At 37.2% G+C, this 12,232-nt stretch overlaps 1 long non-coding RNA gene across 1 annotated transcript; it reads left to right on the forward strand.

Moving 5' to 3' along the window:
• Positions 1-458: 458 nt before the first annotated feature.
• LOC141652323 (uncharacterized) lies at positions 459-2,359 on the forward strand. The gene is made up of 3 exons (XR_012547143.1): positions 459-590; positions 1,574-1,654; positions 2,206-2,359. It is a non-coding gene; the product is annotated as an uncharacterized LOC141652323 (long non-coding RNA).
• Positions 2,360-12,232: the final 9,873 nt, after the last annotated feature.

Here is a 12,232-nt window from a genome sequence, read left to right on the forward strand (position 1 = left end):
GTTAGAATTGCGTGACGCCCGTAAGCACAATATACAATACCTTTCTGTTGTTTGAGTATGGGAGCGAACTTCGGGACGAAGTTCATTTTAAGGGGGGAAGACTGTAATACCCCGTATTTTATATAATAAATTAAATGGATATCATATAATATTATTTATTATACATTTTATCATATTATATTACTAATTGAGTCGGGCAAATTGTTGAGTCGATAATTATGTTAAGTTACTTTATTTAACTCGCGTCGTATCGAGCTAAGTTAATTGAGTCGGTTTTATATATAATTCGAAAGGTGAGCTAAACAATTAATCATCGACCCATTTGAGTTGGCCCAATAACATGTCCAGCCCAATAACCCTAACCCAATTTAACCCTAACCCTAAAGCCTAAACCTAATTTTACCCTAACCTCCCTCAACCCGCCTCCCTCTTTCACGCCACCCTTCTTCACCAGCTTCAAACTCGGCTTTCACGCAAAACGAGAGAGAGAGAGAGAGAGCATGGGTGGTCACGGTGCAGCAAGGAAGGGCTAGGGGTGGTCGTCGACGTCCTTAGGCGGCCGTGGTGGCTGTTATGGTGGCAGAAAAATGGTAAGAGCAATTCCTTCCTCTGTTTTATATGAATGTCGTGGGTTGTTGGTTGTAGTGTCGTGTCTTAGAGAGGGGATATGGGTGGTTGATGTCGGGGTAAGTGTAATGGGTGGTAAGGGACGAGTGGAGTGGTGGTGGTTAGGGTGGTTTTGAGCGGTGATAATGACAGTAAAAGGCGGCAGCGACAGGGGTGGTAGAAACGGGTTTAAGATGCGGGTTTCAGGCGAGTTAGAGAGGCTGTGTTGGGGTGGCACCACCGTGGACTCGGGGGAGGTCGAAATGGTGGTGCCACGGTGTCTGGGTTCGTGGGATGACGGTGAGCAGTACGGTGGTGGTGAGGCAGGGATAGGGTGTTGGTTGCGGTGGAGGAAAGGAGAGAAACAGTGGGTGTTGGTGAGGCACGGCGTGGAACCAGGCCAAAAGAAGGCCACGGTCTGACTCGCCGGCGAGAGTCGACCGTCGTGGGGGTGGTCCTTGGTGGTGGTGTTGAAGTGGGGGACTGACCTGGTGGTTGACACGGTGGTGAGGTGGTGTGTGGTGGTGCGTGAGTGCGTGTGAAGGGGGGTGTGTGGATGACGGGCTGTTTTGGTTTTTGGAGCGGGTTTTCGTAATTCAATCGTTATATTTCGTTATGGGTCATATTCTTAATTTATTAATTAATCCCCGAGTCTTCTAAATAATTTATTTGAGTTAATTCCCGAGTACATTAAAATAAGTAGAGACGGGTTTGAGTCGGGATTGTTGAGTTGTTCAATGTTTGATTCGGATTCTTTAATCTTATAATCCATTTAATTATCATATTAATTATCCAATTTAATTTCCGAGTCAGTTAAATAATTCAAGTCGGGTTTTGAATCGGGTTTGTTGAAATAGAAAATTACTATATCGGGAAAGTTTCCATTTTTAGGAAGTTCTATCATTAATAACCCTCTATCTTGGGAACGGGAATAGTGAAGTAATTGTTATCATTATTTATCTTTCAGAGAGCGATTTCGTGATGATATATTATTGGGCATCTGTCCATTGACCGCTTAATCGCTTAATTGGATTTGCTGGCACTTGAGGTAGGGAAATACACTTGTCTTATTATCGTCATTGTTGAATTGTGTTGACTTGATTCCTGGTTGTTGATTTACGTTATCATTTATATTCGGAAAGGTGATTGACTGATTTGATCGTATTGAGTATGATATCACAACATCGGGTAACTGGCATGACTTTATGATTTATCAGTTCAGTGAATTATATACATATTGTATTGCATTAATTACTGTTGAGCATTTCATATGCATTGGAGTTGGAGGATGATGTGGTGGTGACGATGTTGAGATACGAGGTGATGTTGTGATAAGGCCCAGGCGGGTTCTGCAGGACTTGCCCTGGTGTCCTCAGCTGTTGAGCTGGCAGATCGACTTCGGTCGATATATATAGTCTACCGGGGATCGGTATGGCTGGGTTGTCCGGGGTATGAGATATGAGATATGTGTTGAGATGGAGATGGAGGTGACGGAGGAGCATGCATATCATATTTATTGTTTCATTGTTTTCCCTACTCAACCTCGTGGTTGACCCTGTGTATTCGTGAACACCTGTGATGAACCATAATGGGGAGCAGATTTGACAGGTACTAAAGATTAGCTGACTTGGGAGCTATGGGATGCGTGAGGACTTGGCCAATCTACCTAGAAGTTTAGACCACATAGTAGAAGTTATCACCTAATTTATTTTCCGCTACGAGTTGTATTTATCTTATATTAGTTTAGTGGGATAATTGTAATAACATGTAATCATTAAGTTTTAATTTAAAGTACTTTGGTATTGTTGTACTTTGTTATTCACTACCTCGGGAAACCGAGATGGTAACACCGTCATTTATCTGAGGAGTCCTAGTTCAGGCCCTTAAATAAACGGGGGTGTTACACCATGTTTTCACAAACTCCGCGGATCGTCCAATATGAGGCGGCCGCGGCATTCTTTGATCTCGACTTCAAAGAGGGCCAAAAGGTTAGCCCTCATGTGCTCAAACTCATGGAGCTTGTCGAGACCTTGAAAATTCAAAAGGTTGAAATCCCCAAAGAACTCATCGTAGATAGGATTCTACACTCCTTGTCCAAAGTCAAGGCATATGTGCAATTCCGGGTGAATTTCAACATGCAAGACAAGGATGTGTCTCTTGAGGAGTTGCACAAGTTACTTGTGCAAGCCGAGAGGGACATGGGGTTAAATGTGAACCCTCCCAAGGATGTGCTTAACATAAGCACTAAAAGTAAGGGGAAGTTCAAGAAGAATGGGAGAAAGGGCAAGAAGCAAGCTCCCACATTCACCAAAGCTAAGTCTTGTGAAGCTAGCACCTCAAAAGTCAAGAAGGGTCCTCTTGATAAGTGCCATTATTGTAATGGCATGGGACATTGGAAAAGAAATTGTTCCAAATACCTTGGTGATATCAAAGCTGGAAAGATCACTCCAGTAGGTAAATGACTAACCTTCTTTTATGTTTCTAATTCAACTATGGTATTATGATGCAAAGTTGTGATAATGTATCTCCCTTTTTATTGTAAATAGGGCCTCCACCAAGCAAAGACAAGAGAAAGGAAAAGCAAGCATGAGAAACCATGGAGAAGCTATGGATAGCTTTTATGGAGCTTTGCTTTTCATTGTCTTACTTTAATTTATGTTTTGAATCTTTAGAACTTTAAGTTTCCGTGTTCGACATGGAAAGGTATTTTGGATAATGGTTTGTATTTTGGATAATGGTGACTTGGTTTGCAACCCAAGTCACCCGTTTTATCATTTATCCTTTTTTTTTATGTTCTAAAAATTCATCTTTAAATGCTTGCACTTTGAAACATAAGATTAGTCACTTAAAGTGATCTAATAGACAAATATAATGACGGGTTTCATTATATGTCCACATGCTTAAGGCTTGTGTATGATCATTTATAAAGCGATTTTGAGTCTATGAACTCTCATAAAGGAATGTCAATCACCAAGTACACATATGATATCTATACCCATATCTACTTAAATCATCGGTGAAGGTTATGAAGTAGTCATAATTACCACGAGCGGTGATAGTCATTGGTCCACATACATCGGTGTGTATGAGTCCCAATAGCTCACTAGCTCGTGTCCCTTTACCACTAAAAGGAGTACGAGTCATTTTGCCAAGTAGGCAATATTCGCATGTACCAAATGATTGATAATCAAATGGTGTAATCACATTAGTCGAAACTAATCTTTTGATGCGATTCTCGTTTATGTGACCTAATCGACAATGCCAAATGAACGCTTCACTTGGGTCACTTGTTCTGAGTTTCTTTGATTGAATGTTATAAATATCATTTGTCGGATTTGAGGTCTCTAAAATGTAAATTCCATTGATAGAGGAAGCTTGGCCTATGACCAAGTCGTTCCTAGAAATAGTACAACGATTGTTCTTAATGACAAAACAAAAACCGTCCATGTCTAGCATGGCGATTGAAATAATGTTTTTAGAGAGCGTAGGCACATAAAAACAATTATGCAAATACAACTCAAATCCATTAGGCAAAGCTAAAACATAAGTTCCCTTGGATTCGGCCGCTACCCGAGCTCCATTTCCAAGGCGTAGATCCACATCTCCCTTGCTAAGCCTCTCCACATCTCTTAAACCCTGTAAATGGTTACAAAGGTGAGAACCACAACCAGTATCTAGTACCCATGTCGTAGTGGAAGTATAATTTATATCAATAACATAAATTTCTTTAGGAATTGTACCTTTTGGAGCAATGAGTCCTTCCCTTATATTTCGCAAATACATGGGACAATTCCTAAGCCAATGTCCCATGCCATAGCAATAATGGCACTCATCATTAACTTGCTTGAAGTTTTTGATTTTCTTTCCTTTCTTCTTGAACCTCTTGCCCTTTGAAGCAAGAACTTGATTGCTAGAGCTCCCACTAGCTTTGGCATCCTTATCTTCCAGAGATAAAGACCCTATAGATCGTATGAGGTAGTCTTCCTGAGATGGACTCACGCGAGGTCTAGTAGAAGTGGGTGGTTTAGAAGAGGTGATGAAGTTAAGGTTTCCATCCGAACCTATCCCGAAATGAAGTTCTCTAGTTGTATCGAAATTATTGTTGGAGCATACGTCGTCAAGAACATGGTGATATGACTCAATAGTTATCGGTGCGGTAGCATTTGTTGGATTCATTGTAATGCACTACAAATATGGAGGAAAGAAAATATTAACATTTGTCTTTTTAAATCATACTTGCAAATTAACAAGATATGAACATTTATATAGTGACCTCTACCCAACTATTATAAATGATTCCAAGACCCAAATTCATATCAACTTAGGCACGGGGTAGCCGATGCAACCTTTATTAATATAACTCGGTGGATTAACCTTTTAATCGATTCTACTTTTAGAACTCTTGGTCGATAAAATTACTCTAATGTTTATCTATAGCCCAAAACACATCAACAAGGGCACGGGGTAGCCGATGCAACCCTTATCAATAACTTTTGTTGAGTTCAATCCAAATTTCGAATAAATGTGTCCATTATCCAAACCCACATCAACTTGGGCACGGGGTAGCCGATACATCCCTTATCAACATGAATTCAGTGGATAAACATTCATCACCCACTTCCCCTACGTAACAAGGTTTGTACCCCGGGGTAGCCGAGTGCACTCCCTCGCGAAATAGGTTTTCATGGTTTCTACTATTTGGTAAGGCTATGTCTCAATTAATTGTTTTAGCGAGAGGTCATGCCAATTTATTATCTATCACGTTTTAAGTGAACTAAAGCGGTGAACTACGATAATTTGAATTGACACGGTCGATAAACTCGATAAGATAAAAATGCATGTTTTAGTTATGGCGATTTAGCGATGCATGTGACATAAAATAAAATGCAAGCATAAAGATAAATAAATCCTAGTATGGCCTTTCCTAAAATAGAAAAACTATTTAACTATTACATATTCGGAAACCAACTCCATTGGTCCCTTGAACTTCGGTTGTGGCACGCATCTCGAGGTAACACCGTCTTTATGTATCGTCATTCTTGAAGAAATCCGTCTTTTGGAACTCCGGAATGAATAAAATTACATAATAAATTACATAATTTCCTATTACACATTTGTAACTAAAATAAAATAAATCTATTAAATTACAAAACGGTGATACGAGATCACAATAAAAATTACAACCGAATCGATATTCCCATACATTTCGGGACAATTAAATTCTAAGGCCATACTAAGTAAAATTACATAATTCAAAAATTACATAAATTAAAATTATGACAATCATAAAGAAAATGCAGCATTATAATATGTAAGAACATGCTCAATTTTATGCTAAATCGCCTTTTAATTAGCCAATATCGTATATTACTCGGTTTTTACGGATTTGCGTGATTTCAACATTTTATAATCACAAAAATACATAAACTCATATTTATGCATAAGTTAATTACCCTAACCTCTTAGGACTCAAAATTTAGTCTTCACTAATAATTTGACCATAATTAACCCATATTTTATAAAATTGTTCATAAATGGACCAAAAATTACAAAAATAATCTATTAAAGTTCAAATAAATCACAAAATTTCAAATAAATTTGAAATTTGAAATTTAAACTCATGAACATTCTGGAAAATTTTCATGACACTCATAATGTTCAAAATCTTAGGATAAAAATTTCGAAAATTTACCGGAAAAACAATGTTGCGGTTTATCGATTTTTAATAAAATAATCATAAAAACATGGAAAAATTATTTTCACTAACTTTTCAATTTTAGATCTGAAAAAGATAATAAAATGCAACATTAGACGTTTTTCCTAAGTCATAGATTATGTTTTATTAATTTTCCACTAATAATGTCACTATTTATGCTATTTTTCTTCAAAAATCCATAAATCATGCAAAAAGACTTCTTTATAGCCAATTATTTTACACACATCTTGTAAAATTGCATGTGACAACATATTAATTTTCTATGACCAGATTCGAAATTTAACTCATATTAACCTATTTTTCACCTAAATCCGAATTTAATAATGAAAAATTCATTTTTCGAGCATAACAAGTCCAAAAATTATGAAACTTTACAGGTTATCTCAAAATAATATATGTGACAACATATCCAAAAATCAATGGAAAATTCGAAGTATAGCTAATTTTAGACCAAAAATGACATTTTTACTCATAAAATCACATTTAAATGCCATTATTGTAAATTATGAACAATAAAAATCCGAAAAATTAACCAAAATATCCTAAAACATTTTAGGACCAGAAATATTAACATTCATGGTTTAATTTCGTGATATATCATAATAACACAAATTTTACAAGTTTTATTTGTTATTCTTATAACTCGGAAAAACTTTTAACCGATTTGCATGCAAACAACCGTGGCTCTTGATACCGATTGAAGGAAATGTAGATTCATATACATACTAACATACTCTTATATGTCGAAATAATTTGTCATAAAATTAAATACGGATTTTATGCATGCAAACAATATAAAATAGAGGAGAAATCATGTTCTTACATTGATGATTTCGGTTATATTGGGCACAAAAGAAATCTCCTTTTCTTTTGTTCTTGAGCTTTCCTTTAATGGAAGAACAAGATCCAAGTTTAGGATCTCTCCTTAGGAATAAGAGTGAAGCGTTTGAGAAATTCAAAGAATTTCAAAACGAAGTAGAGAACCAATTGAACAAGAGGATTAAGGCACTACGATCCGATCGTGGTGGTGAATACCTTAGCCTTGAATTTGATTCACACTTGAAAGGTTGTGGTATCATATCACAACTTTCTCCACCCGGAACACCACAACTGAATGGTGTTGCCGAAAGGAGAAATCGAACCCTACTTGATATGGTTCGATCCATGATGAGTCAAACCGAGTTACCTAACTCGTTTTGGGGATTTGCAATCCAAACTGCAATCCTATCTTTAAATAATAGTCCCACTAAAGCCACCGAAAAGACTCCATTTGAAACATGGAAAGGAAAAGTTCCTAATCTATCCTACATGAAAATTTGGGGATGTGATGCTTACGTCAAAACTAAACCCGACAATAAGCTTGCCCCAAGATCTGAAAAGTGCGTCTTTGTAGGCTATCCTTTGACCTCTCGAGGTTACTATTTCTATAAACCTCAAGAGAACAAAGTGTTTGTGTCTTGCGAGGCTGTCTTCTTAGAACGGGAATTTATTTCTAAGAGACAGAGTGGGGGAAATTTTGAACTTGATGAAGTTCAAGAGCCACAAACCGAGGTAGAGACGCAAGAAGATGTTCCTTCGTCGTCTAACGCGGTTGTAACTCCTCCACTAAGAAGGACGAGTCGAGTAATTCGCCATCCCGATCGATATGTGGGACTTATCGAGTAAGATGGAACACTCGATGTGTTACTTATAGAAAATGACGAACCCGCCACCTACAAGACCGCAATCTCTAGTCCGAATTCCTCCTTATGGCTTGAAGCCATGAAGTCCGAAATGGATTCTATGCATGAAAACCAAGTTTGGGACTTGGTAGATTTGCCTAAAGGGGCAAGACCCCTCCAATGCAAATGGATATTCAAGGTCAAGAATGGCATAGAAGGACATGACGATGTCTACAAAGCTAGGCTAGTGGCAAAGGGATTTACCCAAGTCCAAGGTCTACATTATGATGAGACCTTCGCCCCCGTAGCCATGCTAAGATCCATACGGATTTTGTTAGCGATCGCCGCATTTCATGATTATGAAATATGGCAAATGGATGTCAAAACCGCTTTTCTAAATGGGCATTTAGAAGAGGAGGTGTACATGATACAACCCGAAGGTTTTGTTGATTCTAAAAATCCTAACAAAGTGTGCAAGCTTAAGAGATCCATTTATGGTCTTAAGCAAGCATCTAGAAGTTGGAATCATCGATTCAATCATGTTATAAAGGAAAATGGTTTCGCTCGAAATATTGAGGAACCATGTTTATACATGAAATTCAGTGGGAGCAATGTTGTGTTCCTAATCTTGTATGTCGATGACATACTACTCATTGGAAATGATATTCCAATGTTGTCTTCTGTTAAGAAGTGGTTAGGTAACTACTTCCAAATGAAGGATTTAGGAGAGGCACAACGCATATTAGGTATCCGGATCTATAGAGTTAGATCCAAGAGGATATTGGCACTAAGTCAAGAGTCTTATGTTGATAAGATTCTTCGACGATTCAGCATGGACAAATCCAAAAGGGGTTTGGTACCTATGGTAACCGGGACGATATTGAGCAAGACTCAATGTCCCTCCGAACCCCATGATGTTGAACGCATGAAGTTGATCCCTTACGCTTCCGCTGTTGGATCAATCATGTATGCCATGATATGCACACGTCCTGATGTCTCGTATGCCTTAAGCATGACGAGTAGATATCAAGGAAATCCGGTGAGAGTCTTTGGATTCTTTGTCAAGAACATCCTTAAGTACTTGAGAAGAACTAAGGACTCTATCCTTAGGTTTGGAGTAGACACTGAGTTGCGTGTTAATGGATACACGGACTCAAGTTTTCAAACAAATAGAGATGACATGAAATCACAAGCTGGTTTTGTTTTCATGCTCAATGGTGGTGCCGTAAGCTGGAGAAGCTTCAAGGAAGTCAGAATAACCGGATTCGACAACGGAGGTGAGTACATAGCAAAAGCATCGAAGCTGCCAAGGAAGCTATGTGGATCAAGCAATTCACGGAAGGTCTAAAAGTAGTACCTACCGCCAATGATCCCATCACTCTCTATTGTGATAATAGTGGGACGATCTTCCAAGCTAAGGAGCCGAAGTCTAGTAATAGATCTAGACATGTACTTAGAAAATATCATGTAATAAGAGATTTCATTGAAAGAAAGGAAATTGCTATTTGTAAGGTTGGGACGGATGACAACATAGCCGATCCGCTCACCAAGCCTTTATCGCAGGCTAAGCATGATGGACATGTTACGTCCATATATGGGACTTAAACGTGTACCAAGTTTTTGTTAGATTTTGAAATGAAATAAAAGTGTTGTTTTGGTTCATGTTCACAATCACATTTGTCTTTTATCTTTAATTTATACATTGTTACATCCAAACGGGTTGTGAAGACAATTGAACCCCGTTAAAGTGAACACGGATTAACATAGTATTTGCCCATAGTCACTTGTATGAGGTGACGTCTCGAAGTGACTAGAGTGTGAGGCGATTGATGGCAAGTTCAAGTACCATAGAGTCATGTGAGATGACTAGTCGATCACATAGGCAGACTGTTAGGAACATTTTGTCGGGCCTTATGACCGCTTATAGAGTTCTGGCAAATTTATATAGCCTGGTCGTGGCGAGAGCTACTATAGTATTCTAATGAGTCGATTCTCTTGACTAAAGACTATTCGCCTAAGATTGAACCAAAAATTGTTTGGTTTTTGCTCCTAAAACCGGGTAGGAGAAGAGGTGAGGAAGAATGTAATTTTTATCTCTCTAAAAATTATATTGTGAAGTGAATGAATAAATTATTACACACCAATACATATTGTGAATAATAATTAAAATAAGCAAAAGAACTCCTTGTTCTTTTCTAGGTAGAACCGGGTAGGAGGGGAAGGGAAGGCCAATGCATGCACAATTTGTTCTTTACAAGAATGTGTAGGGTGCATGGCTAGAATTAGGTTAATCATCATTATGCTCACCACTAATTAAACAAACACAATATTTGTTTAAACCACCTCCCATTTTCGGCACATATGATAATATGGGATCCATATTATTTTTGTCAAATGTCAATATGTCACATGTCATATGTGACATAAATTTGTTATGTATTTTCATCATATTAAAAATCAACGCATTAGTAAAAATACGTCATATACAAAAATCGACTTAGTAATTCATAATTACTTGTACAAAAATATTTTACCGTTTATAAATCGTATTTATAATAATTCATTCAAATCCAATTGTTTCTTTAAACAATAAATTCATCCGATTAATGATACAATTCGATTACTCAGACCGTATCTCATTTAATCACATTTTAATTTGATACGTAAATTTTACTTCCAAAATCGTCCGTCAATTTTTCAAGTAATTTAATTAACTCGTAACATTATACGATTAATTAAATGATCAATTAAGAGTGTTGCCCTATAGGTATGACCTAGGGGGTCAACTGATCACCACCGTCACACGACAGTAATGTCAAACTCTAGTCAGCCAATCATTACCGATATATGTTGACCAGTTGACAGTAACAAAATTACTTCCCAATTGTATTCTTTAAAATGAGATTTAATAATGATATTTAAATCATGTGATCGCACTATTGTTGAGGACACATTTCCCAACAATCTCCCACTTGTCCTCGACAAGTGTGCATCACCAATTCTCTTGTCCTATTACTATCTCCCACTCAATGCAAGGTGTCTTTCAGGTCGTACTTGCAAGTGATCATATCGAGAGTGGTTTCCTCGATCTGGAGAATAACTGATTGACCGGACTTATCTATCATAGATACTTTCCGAGCGTGGCCACATTACCACGAGCGGTAATGTGGCCATATCTACTTAAATCATCGGTGAAGGTTAATAGGGTTGCATGGCTACTAATAATCATGAGATTAACCTTACGGAAAGATATTTTAAATCTCCAACACACTCATGTCATAATGATGTGTAGTAATGTCATTATTCAAATATAAACAATATCTAGAATACGTCCTTCGCAAATACCCTTTTGGAAGGAGGTTTAAGCATTTCATAGTGAGGTTAAGTAATGACATTTGCGTGGTTAAAACTTTGGCCATTGAAGATATCGGTATATCAATCTTTGCAACTCGATCATAACTAGAATGTTACTATGATTCATTTAGGCTCTTAAGTAAATCTCAAGGTTGAAACTATTGGTCAAATGTTTCATAAACTTAGTCAAAAACTTGTTAAGACTTTACATTAGTCATTTTTTCTTCCAAAACTTTCTTTTGGTCTCCTCGTGTAGTTTCCGTGTTCGACATGGAAAGGTATTTTGGATAATGGTTTGTATTTTGGATAATGGTGACTTGGTTTGCAACCCAAGTCACCCGTTTTATCATTTATCCTTTTTTTTTATGTTCTAAAAATTCATCTTTAAATGCTTGCACTTTGAAACATAAGATTAGTCACTTAAAGTGATCTAATAGACAAATATAATGACGGGTTTCATTATATGTCCAAATGCTTAAGGCTTGTGTATGATCATTTATAAAGCGATTTTGAGTCTATGAACTCTCATAAAGGAATGTCAATCACCAAGTACACATATGATATCAATAACTATTAGTCTATTTATGAGATAGTTCTCCTTATACTTCAACATCATTAATTTGTGTCTCATATGCTATCTTTGAATATATAGTGTATTTATTCTAAAGATAGAGTGGGAGAAAAATGAGGACACAACACACAAGGCAAGATAAAATTGTGTACTTGTATAAATGAAGATCTACGCAAGAGAAAATGATTTGAATGAAGTTATATCTATTTACATAGTATGCCGAATAGATGAGATCTATGGTCTCAAGTTAGTTCTATATGACTAAAGAGACCAAGTGTAGTAAACATAAGAGAATATTCTCAAGATAAATACACGAGGAGACCA

Source organism: Silene latifolia, chromosome 4 (genome assembly GCF_048544455.1).
Source record: "Silene latifolia isolate original U9 population chromosome 4, ASM4854445v1, whole genome shotgun sequence".
Lineage (NCBI taxonomy): Eukaryota > Viridiplantae > Streptophyta > Magnoliopsida > Caryophyllales > Caryophyllaceae > Silene > Silene latifolia.